At 34.8% G+C, this 19,435-nt stretch overlaps 1 protein-coding gene across 47 annotated transcripts in view; it reads right to left on the bottom strand.

Moving 5' to 3' along the window:
• The window catches only part of nrxn1a (neurexin 1a), a 296,707-nt gene that overhangs the window by 262,113 nt on the left and 15,159 nt on the right, over positions 1-19,435 (bottom strand).

The following is a 19,435-nucleotide window of genomic DNA, read 5'->3' as shown; positions in this document are numbered from 1 at the left end:
AAGTTATTATTATTTTTTTTTATAGAAAATAATAATTTTTGCTACATTTTTATCATATAATTCTTTATATGTGTAAAGCTATTTGTATAATGCTGTATATCTTGTGTGTATTAAGCAAAGTATAAGCATTTGGACTTGCATATAGGCACATAATGAACGCTTTTAGTTGGTGAATAGCGCAGTTTATTTCAGTTCCTCAAAATAGCAATGTGACAACAATGCACTTTAACACACCTCCCATGATTCCACAAAGTGTCGCAAATGGATTTACTTTTTAAACAATGTGGTGCAAAACATTACAATTATAGTTGTGCTGGTCTGAAAATAGCAACAAATCGCGCCAAACACATCTTGCCCCCTATTGTGCCGGGTGTATGATAGGGCCCTAGTAGATTTATATATTATTTCAGCAACCAAGCAAAAAAAAAAAAAAAAACATGCAGAAGTATTGTGGCTTGTATTTAATGCATTTTCTAGTACTTGTAAAATAGTAAAATATGTCAAATTATTTTGCTGAAAAACAAAGCTAAATTTAACAAATTATTTAACAGATCCCTGACCCTGCCAGTCGGTCTTCTTGCAAAACTCCATATTCATGGGAACTATAGACAATTTTGAGGGTGTAAACAATAACAAATGGTCCTAAGGTATTTCCTGTTTTACAAATTTCATTATCATAGCTTCAGAGAATCCCAAAAGCTCCACATATTGGTAAATAATATTATGATAAAGGTTTAAATGTTAAGTTATGATTGAATTGACTTTTGTTACAGTTATTAACAGTTTGACAAGCAAACTTGTTATTTTTTTAATAAAGTCCAATGCCACATGGGACTATGCTGACACTTTTGTATCTTAAAAAAGGCTTCATTCTGGTTTCCATTTAATGTCATTGCATGAGCATGCACAGGGCAATATTTAATAAACCACATCAGGGTAAATCATGGTTTCAGCGCATGTTCATACTTCCAAATAACTCTTGTGCTACTTAGAACTCAGGTTCAGTTTGACTAAAATATGAATGCAACACAAACCTAGAGATCTAAAGGGACCAAAACAGGACATAATGTCACAAGACACCAGCATAAAAATGACAGAATGCTCCTTGAAAACCTCCTTGAAGCTCATCTTGGTTTATGATGGAGAAATTTCACGGTGGTACTTTGACTTCTTGACACATTTTATACCCTTTTCATAAGTTTTCAACTGATAAAAAACACATCCTTAAATTCTGCACTGACATAAAACAATACTGAAAGTTTTGGGTGAATTACCTTCAAGAGATTTTTTACTACACCCATTCATTGAGTGAAGTGGTTAAGTAGGATGTGTAAAACCATCCAAACAGAAAGCCTGAAGATTGAACGCCTCACAAAAAAAAAAAAAAAAAAAAAAAAAAAAACATGTTGCTATGGTTTAATTAGCCTGGAAGGTTTTAATGACAAGAGGTTTCCATTTTAATAAGGGGTTAACTACAGCCAGTCCATGGCCCCAAATCAATTACATCCTAATATATATTTAACAATCCACGCTCATTGAAATTCAGAGAGCTCGCAGCCCGTGTCAGAAATATAAATGCCAACATATTTTTAGAGTTGACTTATAGAGTGCTGAGCATCCCGCTATTACAGGATAATTAGCAAAACAATTAAGCAAACAGAAGGAATATCAGCAAGGGCAAGACACACAACGCCTTAATGTGAAACATGTCACTGCAGTCTGTTATTAAAACACACGTAACGTCAATCATTACATCACTGATTCAACTGCAATGTTACACCCTCATTACAAATGTCGTACAGATACCCTTATTAAATGCAGCCGGTTGTGTGGTTCACGGGGTATCTTCTTTATTGGCTGTGTCGTGCGAATAAATATGTGCATTAATGTAGAGAGACACTGATGACCTCATAAATGTCAAACGGAGAGAATCATGATCTCTCAGTATCTACTATTAAACAATTACTCTGCCCCCTTTGGGAGAGGGGGGCCGGAGATTAATGAGTACCAGCGCATCCCCGGGGACGCCGACTGGTGCTGGCCGCCACAGATTTGGCAGGTCAAGAGGAATGGGGAAATGGCAGAGCTCATTCTCCCGCGGGGGTGCAGCCCGTCCCTTTAGTGAAAGAAATTTGAAATTCATCAAAGTGGGCTAAACGGAAGGATTTAAATATGTATTTTCCCTTCTGAGGCCTTTCCGCATTCATGTGTTCTGTTAATTAAGGTATTACAATTACCTCGAGAGGACGGCTTGAATTTGCACTTGAATCTGCGCCGGGCCAAACACCCTCGCTTATGATTTCATTAAAATACCTGTCAATCTATCGCGCCGAAGATGTCTGTTTTATCTTTAAGCATCTGAACTCGTTTAAGGGCAACTAACCGCAGGGATCTGGCCGATTTCTTTTATTTTCTCTCAGCCCGAATCTGAAGTTCACATATGGCACTTAAAGGAGCGACTATGAATGCATAAGCTTTATGACTCATGAGAAATGAGTCACACAATCCACATCTTTCTTCACAATCCACCGACTGTGAAGAGGAAAATGCTTAGCAGCCTTTCTCATGCATATTTACTGCTTTTCCATACACAAGCTGTCATCGCGCATCACTTCAGAGATGCAAAAGAACTCTTTGTGTGCGAGCGTGTGTGTATTTAAGGCTCATTTTCGGATGTGCATGTTTGTATGTTTAATCGCTTTTAAAGGTCACAGCGGCTACAGTGCTTTATCAGAAATTAGAATAGAGATAAGCGTACTGTTTATTCCTGGCATCAACCTGCTGAAACAACAATAAATCACGATATCACATCTGCTACCGAGGTATAAAAGAATAAATAAAGTTTAAAAAATATATATAATCTCTTGACAATTTGGCTGCTAGCAAACGATGCTCTATGAAGATAAGTGGCACAACAGGGAGTGAGATACTGCCAGCTCTACTCAAGGGAGATTTATGCTGATCTTAAATAACCAAGGTCGGACGTATTCCCGCTGAAAATGAAACGGTCGTGCAAGCTCAGCTTAGGGCCCCCGCCCCGTCCGCCTCGGGGACTGTGCCCTCGCTCGTCTGCACAGGATATAGTTTTCCATCACCTCAGTCACTCTCTTCTATTGACTGCAGGCTATCGATTCGACGTCTGATCTCCATCTTGCTCACCTGGGGAGCTTGTGTGTCCGTTGTGCATTGATCTGTGTTGCCAATGATTTCTCTTTTTTTGTTTGCTTTCGTTCTTTTCACAGATTTTTTTTTTTTGTGCGTTTTTGTACGGTTGTCACGACTTTCTATTTCAATGTTTAATGCGTAGCTCAAAACTCAGTTCTATTGGGTCAGTGAATCACACAGCTGCACGACGTTTGATGCAAAGCTCAAAAACACAGTTCTGCTGGCCAGTGAATCGCAGCTGCAGGATTCAAGGACGCCTAGAGAAAACATTTCCATTCATCTTGTTCAGGTGGCTTCTAGGTTTTAGCTGTATATGTTAGGGTTGTGCAAAGTTTTTATTCACCTTTCTGGTCATGAGAGTGAAGCTGAATTGAACTGGCCACACCCCAAAAAAACATTTAAGGTGCTATTTGTACATGTTTGACTCTTCTAAGATAATACATTACCATGATGCATTTGAAGATATTTAAAGATGCAAAATTTAAGTTTGGCACCCAGTGGCTGAACTAGGTATTGCACTCCTGGATCAAAAACAAACGCAAGCGCAGGTTGACAGATTGAGGACAAGAGCGAGTAATTTAAACCATATTCTAAATAAAATCAACGGCACCCAATAGAAGGAATATTTTCCAATTTAAAATAAGTTTTTTTTGTCCTAACCAACACCTCAAATGTATATATTTTAAACGGCTTCTATATCTCATAGCTGAACAACAGAAAACTAATAATGACCACCTCATGTGCTTTATTCAGTGTTAAATGCCAACAATATGAGTTTGAATGCCATTTTAGATTACACGTGTTGCCATATACTGAAAGCAGCAGCAGATAGTTCACCTCAGATCTTGAAAATAAAATAAACCGTTTGAAATTGAACTTAAGACCTAAACACATATCAGTGATTCAGCATGTACATTTAATAATGTTAAAGATGGTTAAAATGCATTAAATAGATTATAAACCTTACTATTTCATGAGTAACTGCATATTCTGTGCTTCTAAATAGCTGTATTGAAATTTCTGTCGTGTTTCGTCTGGTGCAAACAGCCAAATTGCTTATCACTACGTATCTCGTCAGGTAGCATGTTGTTAGGGCGGTCAAATGTAACCTGCTCACAAAATATTAACGTTTGTTATATTTATATTTTTTATTAATTACCTCATGTGGAACTAATCCTGCGTCTCATTTCGGAGTCTGTTACTGTCCACCGGAGGTCGCATTTCGGTTACAGGCGCATGCTTTGAGAACCTTTCTGAATGAATGAATCAAATATGCTGTTTTCCACCAAGGCAACCAAGGGTGCTGAAATTGAATTGGCTTAACTGGCATTGGGTAGGTCAAAATCATGTCAAAACAAAACCAGTGAAAAAACAAGTTTTCAAAGCAGAATATCTGACTTCCACAGTGTTTTTAGATAAACAAGAATGTTCACTTGGCATGTTTCTATATGCAAACATATTATGGTATTTTTATGCTTTAGAAGAGTCAAAAACTTACATATAGCACCTTTAAGAAACATCCTGAACTCATTTGTTTACATGAAAAGCTTCAAGTTTGAAAATGTGCGTTCCATGTTTTGGTCAGTGAAACTTTGGACAATTTTATTTTGGCACCACAGGTTGCCTTGGCGGAAAACAATGTATGTGGCAATGTATGCTTCAATCTGGCAACCTGTGTGTTTCGGGTGGTCGGAGGGCTGGCTAACTGAAAAAAAAAAACCCTTCTGATATTTGGATTTTGGACAATAAATCTTACATACTGCACCTTGAAAGTGGAATTTGAATCGGAATGACAGGAATTGGGTTTTAAGAGTAAATTTTTATTTAAATACAATCACCTTTACAGACAGACCTGTTGCGATCTCTGTGGGTGTTGACTGAATGTTTATGATTTTGTTGAACACATCTGTTCACATTCATTTAATTTTAACACAATCTTGTTTAACAGTAGTAATTGTGAGGAAAAATACCATTACGCTAGTCCTCGTGCTCATCAATCCACCAATCAGAGAACTGCATCTAGGAAAGCATGGCAACATAGATTTTAAGCAGTGAGAATAAGCCAGATTTATAAGTTACTGTGTTCATGAATTTTATCAGTTATTAACTAATAACTAATATTCTAATGCTACATCATTTATAATCAGGTTATGATTTTGATTTAGATTTTATATCAGGTTTTAATGCATTGTTAGTCATTAATTAATAATTGAACCTCACCTATAATAAAAGCTTTTGCAATTTTTGATTGTGAGTTTAGTTAAATTAACAAATGTTGAATATTGGACACATTTTACACACTGTTAATGAACAATAACCCTAAAAAAATTATATTTATTTTCAAATCAATATTTCAGCATGTAGCAGGCCAGATTTACATGTTTAATGTTTAAACAGTTACCCAATTAATTCCTCATACTTGTACTGCACTTACAAACACAACATATTCTTAAAAAAAAACACTCTAAAAGTTGAAATAATGAAATAATTTTAAAATGAACAAAATGAATGTAAATAAATAAATGAAATAAACATTTTTTTCATAGTACTATTATGTTCATTATCATGATGTACTGCATTATTGAATATCGGCAAATGTCTATGTTGATGAGTTCAGCTCATGCCTTATAGCGATGGTTACATTTAAGGCTGGCTTTCTTTCTAAAAATGTAACATTTTCACAGAAGTGAGAAAAAAAAATTATTTGTAAAATGTATTGCATAATTGCCATGATAACATGTTATTTATATTTTCTCCCTCATGTAAATTGTGTTTGATTATAATTATGTTTTCAACTGCATTTCAATAAAAGTCATTAGAGTATTAGAAGAGATTAGAAGAGTCTACCTAATATTTGCTATCACTTTATTTCCATGCTTACAAAAAAATAATATACTGACCATAAGTAAATATACATGTCTTCTACTAATCAGAACTCATCTAATACAGCTAAGTACTTTCTAGTAAACACAACATCTAAAGGTGACCATCAAACTACACATTAGTACATATTTGGGTCCCACTTTATATTAAGTGTCCTTAACTACTATGTACTTCCATCAAAAAATAAATACAATGTACTTACTGTGTTTATAATGTATTTGAGAACACTTTTGGTGCTTTTGAGTTGGGATAGAGGTTGGGTTATGGACAGGTTTGGTGGTGTGGGTAGGTTTAAGGGTGGGTTAAGGTGTAAGGGATGGTCAACATTGTATTTACAAATGTAATTACAAAAGTTAATTACAGATGTAATTACATACATGTATTTATTCAAGCATAAGTACCCATATTTGCATACTTACAAATGTATAACCCACATAAAAATGGATAGTTCACAAACAAATCTCAGCATTTACTCACTTTCAAGGGGTTTCAAACCTTTATAAGCTTCTTTATTCACAAAAGAAGATATTAACTGAAAACCTGTAACCACTGACATCCATAGTAAAAATTAAATCAAAATTTCCAGCATTCATCAAAGCATATTCCTTTGTGTTTAACAAAAGAAAGTAACTCAAACAGATTTGGAACACCTGGAAGGTTAGTAAATGACACGACTTTTAGTGTTTTAGTAACCTGTCCCTTTAATCACATGCTGTTTTACTTACAAGCCATCCAATGAGATGGAGAAAAACAAGCAACACTGCAAACGAAATGCTTCCACTTTAATTAGAAGCTGTTTGCAGCTTGGAAAGCTTCAGTTTTGACACTAAGCATCTTCCTCTACGCTGCACACGAATCAAGAGTGTCAATCACTATCAAAAGCCAGCGATAGACTTAAACTAATTAAATGTTTACAGCACAACATCCTAAATCTCCTCCAAAAGGTTATATCAGCTATCAAGTCAGCCCAGCATGCATGAGACGTGCGGCGCAATGGATGAGGATAGAAACCCACCTACCATCGCTGGTAATGACATTCTGGCAGGCACACCACAACAATGAATCCAAGCACTATCACACCTTGAGGGTATTTCAAAATAGCTTGACCTGATGGAAAAATACTGCCACAGAGCATTGCTCCAGCAAATTAGGCTCAGCATGGTCCTCTCCTTCAACAAGATAAAAGTGTTGCTTCAACTCCAAAGGAGAGAAACACAAAGTCTATCTATTCCTCCCTCTCGTTTTGCAGCCGTTCTGTCCCCCCCTTTTTTTTTTTTGACTCAGTGATTGCAGTCTAACACTTTGCACTGTGTCATGTGTTGCTATGATATCTGGTAATCATTGCACTGTTTTGTTGAGGGTCATTTAGATCGTAATGTAATGCTTGAAATAAATATGCTATTACACATAATTATACACATAATTACATATAATATTCAAATGTTGATAGCTATTACTTGATGGCTCGAAGCAAATATAAATGGAACTGGAATAATACTGGAAGTGCCATTTTATTTATTTTTTTTTTACAAAAATCAAGGAAAGAAATGCTCTTAAAGAGACAGTTCACACAAAATTGTACTCAATTACTCACCCTTTTACTTGTTTTTTGAGTTTCTTTCTTCTGTTAAAAATAAAGGAAGATATTTTAAAGAAAGCTTTAACTATTGACTTCCACAGAATTTGTTATAGATTTCAGCTTTCTTCAAAACAATTTCTTTTGCGTTTAACCAATTTGTCCCCATGTTTTTAAAATGGTTTCATGCAGCAGGGAATAAGGTTGTGACTTAATTTGGTTGTTTTGTGTTTTTCCTTCAGTGATTTTGCTTTTTAACAGCAGGAGTTATTTATTCTCTGTTCACTCAGCACTTTAACTTTAAATGGTTATGTTTAGATGGAGTATTATGAAAGCAAAAACCATTAAACAAGACCAATAGCCTTCATTTATAACACATTATTACCTAATTCCCCATGATTTATGCACTTACAAGATATTTGTCCACCAACATTTCACAAAGTGTACAAAAACTATCGATCTCTTTAAATATTTGTTTTAATTGGATGAATCTAGAGACCTTCATGATAATGCTGATATACATTTGAGTACAAAAAATAATTTTTAGTATCAGGAAATTTGCCCTTATTTGGAAAGGCTTTGCATCTATTTTGCATCCTGGAAATAGGTGAATGAAGTTGAAGGCCTCATGTGACAGAAAGAAAAATAAGTTCCTTTTTTTCTTTCTTAAAATCTTTAATTTGGTAGTTTGCTTGCATGCCATTGAGAAATTAAACATGGATGACATGTAGAAGATTACTCATAAAAGAAAAATGGCCTCTATGAACTATAGCAGCCGGTGGGCTTAAATGGGTTAACAGAAGAAAGAGGATCATAAATGTTTGGAATCTCTTCAGGGAGAGAGTACATTTTAATTACCTGAATACAATTTCATTCTTGGGTGAACTATCCCTTTAACTCAATTAGATATATAGTGTGGCAGATAAATGAGATATCTACACAATATTGTGGCTTGATATCCTAAATATCAACTGCGAACATTATATGCCTCCATTTCAGTACGCCGGATTGAAACTGGCAAATTGGGGCCACCAATGTCAGTGTCGGGTTTAAATCCATTTAGAAGAGGTGGGTAATACATTTTGAATTGGTCTGGAATAGTGGCATTTGAGATTAAAGTGGCTAGACTGACCTACCAAGAAACCTTCTCAGAGATAAACCCCCCATCGCAAAAAACGCATGAATGACATCTGCTGATTACTTTTTAATTTCATTATAGGAATTTAATGAGAAAATCATCTTATTAACAATGATCGGCTCTACATAAACGGGGACAGTGAACTCATCGCGGTCCCCTGACTGTCTGAGTATTCAGCACCTTTAGCCCAGACACAATCCTAAAATGTCTGCTGCTCTGATGGGGTTAGCCATGCCTCTGAACCGCACGAAATGAGCTGTCCTCCATTACGGACTGCTCCAATTGAATAAATGTTGGGAAATAACCACCGCAATAAATCCTTCGTATTATCAGCAGAAAACACAAGCATAGGTGTAGGATAGACTGGGACACTTGGGCTTCCTCATCTATTATTTTGTGCATTTTCTTTTCTAGAAATGTATTACAGTATAGTTCAATTTCCTTACATAGAACAGCTTTCTTTGAAATACGTTGGATTGCTTGATTCAAAATTCAGATTATTAACTGTTGTCTGTTATAACACTACTAACTGCATTGGCCAAAATACATGGCTAATTAGTGGTTAAAAGAATAGAGGCAAAAAACGATATAAGATTTAACATTACAATTAATTTGGATTTTGATGCTCACTGTTTAAATAATGTTTTTTTAATGTCATCAAATTATTCTTGCACAGTAAATATCACTGAAGGTTATTTTTTTTTTTTTTGTATATACATAGCAACATAACATAGCAACAGTATGATAAAAAACATGACAGCTAAATATAATCAGCACAATTACAGAAATTTCAAAAGAGGTAAATATTGTCAAAATGACAATGTGTTGCATAAACAGTCCAATGTGAAAGAAATCACAAGAATTGTGTAGGGTGCAATATTTAAATTTAAGTAAAAAATTGCTCAAAATATAATTCAGATCCAGAAATTCAGATTTCCTATTCAAATGCACATGACACAAATCTGTGATAAACCAGGACAAATCTGTGATAAATGGCAATTGGACATTTGATTTTACAGTTGTAAAACAGCTTTGAGCACAGGTTTTTTCACAAAGCAAGAAATCAAAGAGGATACCATGAACTTTTAATAAATAGATGGTTGTTGCTACAGTGCACAGATTTTGTGCATTTATTCATTTTCTTTTCGGCTTAGTCCCTTCTTGCTCTGAGGCAATTGTGCTACCCACTGTGCTACCGTGCTGCCCTTTTGTGCATTTATTCAATGTTAAATTGTTCTACATGCTGTAGGTATGTGGCTTAGGAGAGTTCAAAAATTCTAGTCTATTTAATAATCTGAAATTATCCATAGAATGAAAAGCTTGATTTTGATCATATTTGAAATGATATATTGGTTACTCAACAAAACAGTATGACAGAACTTTTGTATTTTAGTTGTATTTTGAAGCTTTATCATATGTGAAAACCAGGAATTATCAATCTCTGCATAAAAGTTTATGTCTATTGCCTCATTACAAATACATAGAGCAAATTGTGCAATATACACACTAAACCAGTGTTTCTTAACCATGGCCCTGGAGGACCACCAGCACTGCATGTTTTGGATGTCTTATTTCTCTGTCATACCCATTACAGGTCTTTCAGTCTTTGGTAATGAGCTAATGATCTCATGCAGGTGTGTCTGGTTAAGGAGACCTTGGCTGTGTCCGAAACCGCATTTCCACACTATATAATGTGCTAAAATCAGAAAGCAAGCCGAGTAGTATGTCCGAATTCATAGAATTCTAAAATCAGTATGCGAGAAGTACCTGGATGACCTACTACTTCCGGCGAGATTCTGAAGTGCACAATCCCATGCACACTGCGCTATCCCATGATGTCTTGCGAGAGAATTCATGAATGGGAATGAAGCGACGCAACTGACACAGGTAGGTCACATGACCATAACAAAATAGCGGATGTAGTACGTCCGAATTCCAGTTATATTTCTCACATTAATACTGTATAGAACGTACTTTTCTAACGGCCGAGTAGTAAGTTTGAATTTAAATACAGTGCCTACTGAGTAGTAGGCGGTTTTGAAGGCAGCCATGGTAAAATGTGCAGAGTTTGTGGTCCTCCAGAAACGTGGTTGAGAAAATCGACTTTATGCCTCTTTGAGGGGGATCAATTTATAAACTGTATATTCCACATTTTGCTGTAAACACTCTCTGGTTATGTTTTGTTGCCTGTTTTATAAAACTGCATATTTTAAGTCTCCTCCCTTTGAAATATAAGTCCTACATTTATAGTATAGTTAATACATCTTAGATAAACTAACAAATTAGGATGTTTGAGGATGTTAATTGTCAGCTAAGCCTAGATATATCTATTCTATGGCAGGTTTGTGTCTCACAGCAAATGAATCAAAAATTAAATGATATATAATGGTTAAACTATTCATAAAAATTCTATTCATTAAGGTTTAACAGTGTAGACATTTTTAATTGACAGAAATGCACATGATGCAGTCCTTCAATTGTTCAAAACAGAATAAAATTTGATAATTACTGAGGTCAGCTTAGCAATTTAGATCTCATTTAAAAAATGTCAAATTATCCCAAAGTGTCTCACTTCACATGTATCGTCTCATCTCTGCCACACAAATCTTGCTTTCAGCCTGAAGTGGTTTGAAATGCATGTGAAGAGTGCTTCAGAAATCATCACGACAGAATGACCCTTCCATCTCTTAAATGAGAGGAAATACCTACAAACAAAACTCTTCTGCTACAAAAAAAATTAAATAAAAAAGATGACGCGCAAACACTTGACATTGACGTTCTAATATTTTACCCATTTATTTATATCTTTTGAGTCAAATATCATCCGAAGCGATTCCAACTGACTGTCTGTGTTTGATTGAAATGTGCACCCAATTTAAGATAAGGTCTAGCATAGGACTGGTGTCTTGTAGATATGAAGACAGGCAGTCTGCAGGCAGCATTAAACCCATAAATAACACCAAAAAACTTTTTCCAAAAAATCCTTCCTTTTATTCTTTCTTACATTTTTTAAGCAAAATCAATTGGCAAAAAGCCTGAAACACTGCCTCTCTTCCTTATAACAAAAAAAAATCTTTGAAGTTTTGTGTCAAAGAGCGTTGAATAAGAATAGATTAAGGTGATGGGATTTATGATGGAAGAAGTGCTGTTAGCTTGTAGAAAGTGCTTATAACTAGAACGTGTGACCTTGTGTGATTTGTTAAGAGTAGCCAGTTTTGTGCTTGTTTTGTGCCTTCACGCAGATCATTGTACAGGGTTGATTACCATCATTTAATCCTTAATCACCTGTGTCTGTGAGGTAGTGATATTGATTTATTCCTAAATATTGACTTAGTGGTTTACTGTAGCAGCTAGCAGGTTGGATTTTTTCATGACACAAATCCAGTGTCGTGCTTTTTACCAACGCACACTTGCATAATTTCCCTTTGTGTGTCATTTAATACATTACAATGTATGAATAAATGCGACAGTGGCAAGTCAGCAAAGGTATGGTTGTAGTAATTTAAGAGGCCGTTCCACTTGTGTAATTACATTAACGAGGCATCCGATGTGCAAAGGCAGGCGTAATGGGATTTTAAATACGTATTGATCAACACGTCACAGTAGGCTTTCTTCTTTCTATCACACTCAGGGTCATCTGTGACAATGACACAAGTGAGTGATAGTATCAGAGGTGCGTTTCTTGGCAAAGAACAAACTACCATAAGCAGCCAGCACAGCATTTTTCTACATTATACCAAAACCTAAAGATAGTAAATGGAAAAAGCTGGCTGGATAATTTTTGATCCCAACAAAAATGAGTAAAATTAACTGTGACCATTTTTTTTTGCAAAATCTTGATAAATGTGGCTCCTGAATAAGTTTGAGTTTACTTGTCGTATGACATGTACACAAAGAATACTAAAAGGAACTTCCATTTTGTTCTCTCAATGGTAAATTTGGCGTAATTAGTGTGCTATGTCTTCTCTGAACTCGGGTTCTATGGATCCACCCTCCAAGTTCCCCACTTGACTTTTTTTTTGTACACTGGATAAAAACAAAGTCCTAGTAATTCAATTTTTTTTAATCAGTGAACATCTTTGAAATTCCTCTTAGGGAGATACAGTATTTTTGCTATGCAAGCACTTCTTTTTGAATGAGGGAACATCTTACTGTTAAATCTTACAGATACACCAATCAAATCTGACAACAACGGTCTTTCAAAAATGTATAAGTCTGATTGTTTTAGCACTGTTTATAGCAAAACAATATGTTGTTTGTTCCACTAAATAATGCTATAAGGGACAGTACTCTGTCAACAATTATACGTCGTTCCAAGATCTCGAGACCTTTGTTTATCTTCAGAACACAAATTAAGATATTTTAGTAGGATTTTAGTTTAGGTCATACTGTAACTCACAGCATTAACAAACCCTTAACCAACACTACTAGCTAATTAAACTATTACGTCTCTTAATATTACTATTACTACTACTTAGCTGTTTATTAACAGTTAGTAAGATAGAATTTGGTTTTAGGTTTTGGGTAGGATTAGAGATGCAAGTTCATACTTTATAACTACTAACATACAGTAATACCTTAAAGGGGTGGTCCAATCCAGAGTGAATTTTTGATGCTTGGTTGTGTTTATCCAATGCAAAGCGATGCGTACTCATGCTTCATTTGTGAAAAAGCACATTATTTTTCCAAATATCATACTTTAGTTATATACAGCTACCTTAGCTAACATGAAAACATGATTTTCTAGTTCCTCTGAAAGGCCCGCCCTCAAGAGCCTCTGATTGGTCAGTTAACATAATGTGCTGTGATTCGCGGATCGGCTCCATGTCACCAGGATGCAGATATCCGCTTGTTAAGTGGTGACGTGTTGGTGACGTATGTAACACTGTTTCGGGGTCCAAGCCGCCATTCATTTGAGTGGAGAAATCATTCGTTTATGATCACGTTTTATTCCTATTACACATTAAAGTTAATTTTATATAAAGTCATTGTGTACACAACAATCTCTGAGCCTGCTGCATAACAAATACCAAAATTTTAACAATTTATAAAAAATTTAATCACTTTCTGGCCATCGGATATTAGGCATGGACATATATATTGCGATCGTAATTTTCGAAAGTATTAAATCGCTTCGTAACATTTATTATTATAACCATTTCATGAGTCTCCCCATTCAGTTGAATAGAGCGCTTGGACCCGGAAGCCGCTTTGCATGACGTCACACAAAACAAGGGGATATCTCTGCTATAACATTACAGCACATCTGGCCACGCCCCTTCACTGCGTGGGGTGTATGCTCGTAAGCTGTAGGGTTTATGACATCATTAAGCCGGATGTATTTTTTTGTAGTCCGCAAACTTTCTTCGCTGTAGGTTTTGCTTAGCTTACTCTGTAAAAGCCAATGTCTCCCTTTACATTGAACTTTAAGTGTCTTACATTCAGAGATGTTGTCTATGGTCACACGGCTACATTACACATCAACTGAAGTTTATAATAATGTATCATAGAGGACCACCTGTTTAATAATAAGTAATAAGCCAGTAGGTAATAGCATAAATTGTGAACTAAAATAAAACTGTTAAAATTGTTTAGTATGAAATCTGAGAGCTACCTGATCCTCCATGGACAGAAATAGTCCTGACTCATTTAGCATCCAAATAGGTCCATGTTTCTTTAGTCAGGGGCGAAGCAACTTGGGGGGGGGGATGGGTGGCGAGGCATTCATACCTCTCACTTTTAGAGACAAACCCCCACTCCCCCCACTCAATATTATGCACAAAAAGCAAAACAACTAAAAATATATATATTTTTTTTCTTCTCCTCAGTGTCAGTATAGAATGGGCATTCACAGGCACTATGCAATGTTGTATACACCTTATGCCCAAGGGTATCTTCCTCTGCTTGAAACAAAGCACTGGCACATCTGAGGTATAAATCAGCAGTGCAATCAAGCGTCACATGATTAAACAGCATAATACTTTCGTGAACACGCACCCTATACTGACACTGTGAAGAGGAAACAGTAAAATAAGGTCATTATTTTGGTTTATGTCTGCACAAATGTATTCTCTAAAAAGTATGAATGACTGAATGTATGTGGTCTGTTTTGAAAAGTTTATTATTATTATTATTATTATTACTATTATTATTATTATTATTATTTGTATCTTCAGGTCGTTGCTGTCTATGGAGAAAGGTAGCTCTCAAATTTCACCTAAAATATCTTAGTATGTTTTCCTAAGATGAACAAAAATCTCAGGGGTTTGGAATGATATAAGGGTGAGTAATTAAAAACATTTTTATTTTTTGAATGTACTAACCTTTTAATTTTTTCCAAAATATATTAAGCATGCTCTTTCTGATGCCTTATTATATCGGTGTATCATGGCAGTTTAAAAATGAAATATCCAGATAAGTGGAGCACATGCATTGGCCTGTCTAGCCTGAAAAACCATTTGCTTTTGGTACACTGTTTGACAATAAGAGAGAAAATTTATGAGACAGATGTTGTCAGATTTCACTGGCAATTTCAAATATAAAATGTAATCATAAGCTTGTTGAACAGCTTCAGAGAATTTGATGGTTGCCCATTCAGAAAGATAGCTGTATTTGTATGACTGAACTAGCTGCCTGAGAGGCATTTCAAGATGTTTGGCTAGTAAAATGACTTGCCTTAAATGGTCTTAGTCATGTTTTCCTCAGCATCACAAGTGTAACACTACACCAGTTCAGCTACTATACTAGAAAAGCAACAGGTGTATGATGGAATATATATGTATTATGTAGCCATTTGAGAACATAACATAGTAGCCTATTGTGTAAGAATCCTCTTTGATCACTCGTCCAATTATCTGCCTCAATCATAATTTGAATGAAAATGTCCAGAAGGTATTTTACTAACTCTGGAGCAAGTGAGGTAGGTAGATAAAATTTAGCAAAATGATACGCAGAGAAACATATTTCCACTGTGACTAGGTTGAAAATGAGAGCAAATGCATAAAGACTTTTCAGGAATAGAACGAATTTCGCACATTTACCACAACACTTCTCATTTAAACAGGTGCAGGGAGGTTACAATTCAGAGGATTTACTATAAATACTCAAGCTGTTGGTTTTCTTTATGCCGTCACGTCAATTAGACTTAAGGAATTCTAATTTGGAGTCAGTGTAGTCCCACCTGTGAACCGGGCTTTACAGCGCCTGCAGCAACGATTCAGCTTCACAGGCTTCTCTCTGTGTGAAATGACAGCAATTAGACCCACCGGCCTTCTGCGCACCACCCGTATTACCGCACATCTTTTATCCTCCCCAAAGCAACTTAGCATAAGAACGACGGTAATGCGGCTGCAAAGAGCAGACAAGCACAATCTCACAGACGCACACTTCATCTATGCTGCGCGGCACATTTTTTAATAAGATATTTGCACTTGTCTTCGATCCGGCTAATGTCACGTAAAAATGGGCTTATGCATTCCCAGAGGGAAGCGCACATAAACATTCAAAAAAATCTAAGGAAGGGCATGGAGTTCAGTCATGCTGAAAGCAAGGACACTGCTCAAAGAGCCCTGATCTTCAAAGGTCTCTAAATACATGACCCAGTATCATATAAAAGGGAAATGGATTACAATTACACAGACAAAAGAGATAAAAATAAATGAAAACATTATTCAATTAAATTACATATGTAGTTATTTTTTAGGCCAAAAGATAACAGATATAATAATAATAATAATAATAATAATAATAATAATAATAATAATAATAATAATAATAATAATAATAATAATAATAATAATAATAATAATTTATTATTATTGTTGTTGTTGTTGATATTATTATTATTATTATACAAAATAAATAATCATTTTATCAGGCAATAAAAATAAATCTTCAATACAAGTTTTTACTACTGTTTAATTAATCTACATTTTCTGTGCAAAAATGACTATCATACATTTTACCTCAACTTACAGATAGACCCCCCCTAAAATGTAATATAGCAAAAATTCCTGTCATTTAGATGTATAACTTAAATTGTTTGTTGATAAACAAAAATATTTTGTGTTTTGTGTTATTTTTAAATATCCCACTTTCCAATTTTAGTAATTTGTGAAAAAAATGTTCAAATATTTAAAATATATAGTCAGTTATTATCATGTTTTCATACAGTATATTTCATAACTACAAGTCATGTGTGTCATATCAAGTTTACAAAAATGTAATGGTTCAATCATAATGGAATTTCACCCCTTTTTTACATTTCAGTTTTACAAAATTATTTGATACATTACAGAACACATATTTAAATGTACACACTCCTTCCCCTCCTGACACTTTTTAGAAACACTTCTATGTTTCTGTTTGTACAAATAGCTCTTTTATAGTTTTATAGTTTGTACTTTTTCTACAGGCATCTAGAGTCTTTTAATATCAAGAGTAATATTTTATATTTGCCTTTATTTTCTATTAACTTAATTATTTCTTGTAAGACTTTATTTTGATGGTCCTTTGATTGCACATTTTGTTGACTAAAAGTTGCATTGCATTGCAAACTACATACCAATTACTTCTCATTTGAGTATTAGTAGACTGTCTGCTTAATATCTGCTGATACTGCTCCTTCAACAGACACTTAACTGACTATAAGAAACTTTGCAAGTACATGTCAACTTACACTAACCCTAACCCTAAACTAACAGTCTACCAATATTCTAATGAGAATTAGTTGGCATGTAGATGCAATGTAACTTCAATTCAAGAAAATGCGTTAAAGGGACCATCAAAATAAAGTGATACGCTATTTCTTTCTCCATGGTTTAAATTCTTATTGTTATTATTATTAGTGATACTGTTCACAAGAGGTTGTGCAAGCATTTCACTGCATTTCATATTGTGTATGACTGTGTATGTGACAATTAAAGTTTAAATCTGAATTTGGACTGACTAGATGAAATGCATTGTAAGTTAGTTTTACATTTAATACTGCAATATAACAAATGTCCTCAGAAAAAAATACAGCTATTTGACATTACACTGTTTTACACACTGTTTGATTTATTCATCTCTTCATTGGTGTTATAATCACTAAACTGCTTTTTAGTAAATAGTATGACGCTGTAAGACTTTTAGCACAGACTGTTTTTTTAACATTCCGAATCTTACGAGGCTTTTTTGTAAAAACCAGCCAAAACTTTCATTACGAATGCTAAGATGACAAGCATGTAAAATCGCTGGCTGATAGATGCGCTTTTCCTATTTTACGCCTAAAAACTTTATTAAAAAATTAAACACTCCTTTGGGAGAAACAGAATAGCTTAAACTACAACCTTTTTCCATAACTTTAGTTATCATATACATGCAAAGCCTAATTATGAATGAAACTTCTATGAAAAATATTTACTTTATTCCTTTTCAGCAAATAATGTCATTTTACATTTAAATAGAAGTAATAAGACTTCAAATTGAAAAACTTTCATTCAGTGAAATAGTTATATTAGCAATGCAGAGCTCAACGGAAGATACCAATATTAGGACTGAGAGAAAACAGAAGTTTTCCTTCATCTCTGATTATATTATGTACTGCCTGGTTATTAATTAAGCCTCAATTATTGGTAAATCTGTGTTGTAATTGTTTCAATTTAATTGCAGGACGTCACTAGAGCATGTAACGGAATGTGTGCAATTAAGAAGATGCTACGCAAACAATAAACAGAATATAAATGAACAAGAAATGCAAATTTCACTTAATTTCATTTCTCCAGAACAGCTATGCTCCTCATACGCAAACATATATCCACAGACAAATAACACAATGCAAAATTCATTTGATAAAGCCATCGTGACCCTGCTGGCAAGGTCAGCCGCCACACGCATCATTTGATTCAATTTTACAGACAGATGAAAACCAATTTTCTATGAGAAAATGGAATGAGAGAAAAATATAAATGCCTCTGAAAATGTATTCAAATGTGCTAAGAGAAGCCTGAAGCCGCCACATCTCCTGTGGGCATTAGCCCATTCAGGATAACTCGATGGCCTGGGTGTCAATGCCTTACAGAGCACAATCAAGAGACCCGCGAAAGACAGAAAGCACACCTACCTGCACCGCCAATCACGGATCCCTCATATTTCAAACCCCATCAGTCTGTGTATGTTTGTGTGTGGTGTTTAAAGTTCAGTGGATAAACCAGCATGCAGTGGCTTGTGCAGGGTGTGAGCGCTTGCTGTGGTGACGGTGCAGATTTGGTCCACTTACCTCTGCTGGATCTCACCGGACTCCACAAAAATTGCATTTGAACATCAAAGAGCTACCATATTAATGTGCATGTGTGCATACAGACTGTATGGAATGTTCTACGAATATGAAAATCCGTACATCATGAAGTGCTCTTACCTGTTTTGTTTATTTTTGTGTATTTGTATGCGTCCCAAATCTGTATGTGCTTTTAATTCTTTTGTGTGGTTATTTCATTTATTGCTGCAGTATATATATATATATATATATATATATATATATATATATATATATATATATATATATATATATATATATATATATATATATATATATCATAAGTATATATGTATATATATATATATATATATATTGCACGTGATCAATTAATAAATAATTGTGTTGCTGCTAAAATAATGTACACATGAGTTCTATT

Source organism: Danio rerio, chromosome 12 (genome assembly GCF_049306965.1).
Source record: "Danio rerio strain Tuebingen ecotype United States chromosome 12, GRCz12tu, whole genome shotgun sequence".
Classification (NCBI taxonomy): domain Eukaryota; kingdom Metazoa; phylum Chordata; class Actinopteri; order Cypriniformes; family Danionidae; genus Danio; species Danio rerio.
The sequence above is the reverse complement of the archived record's forward strand: the minus strand, read 5'-3'. Positions and strand labels throughout refer to the sequence as shown.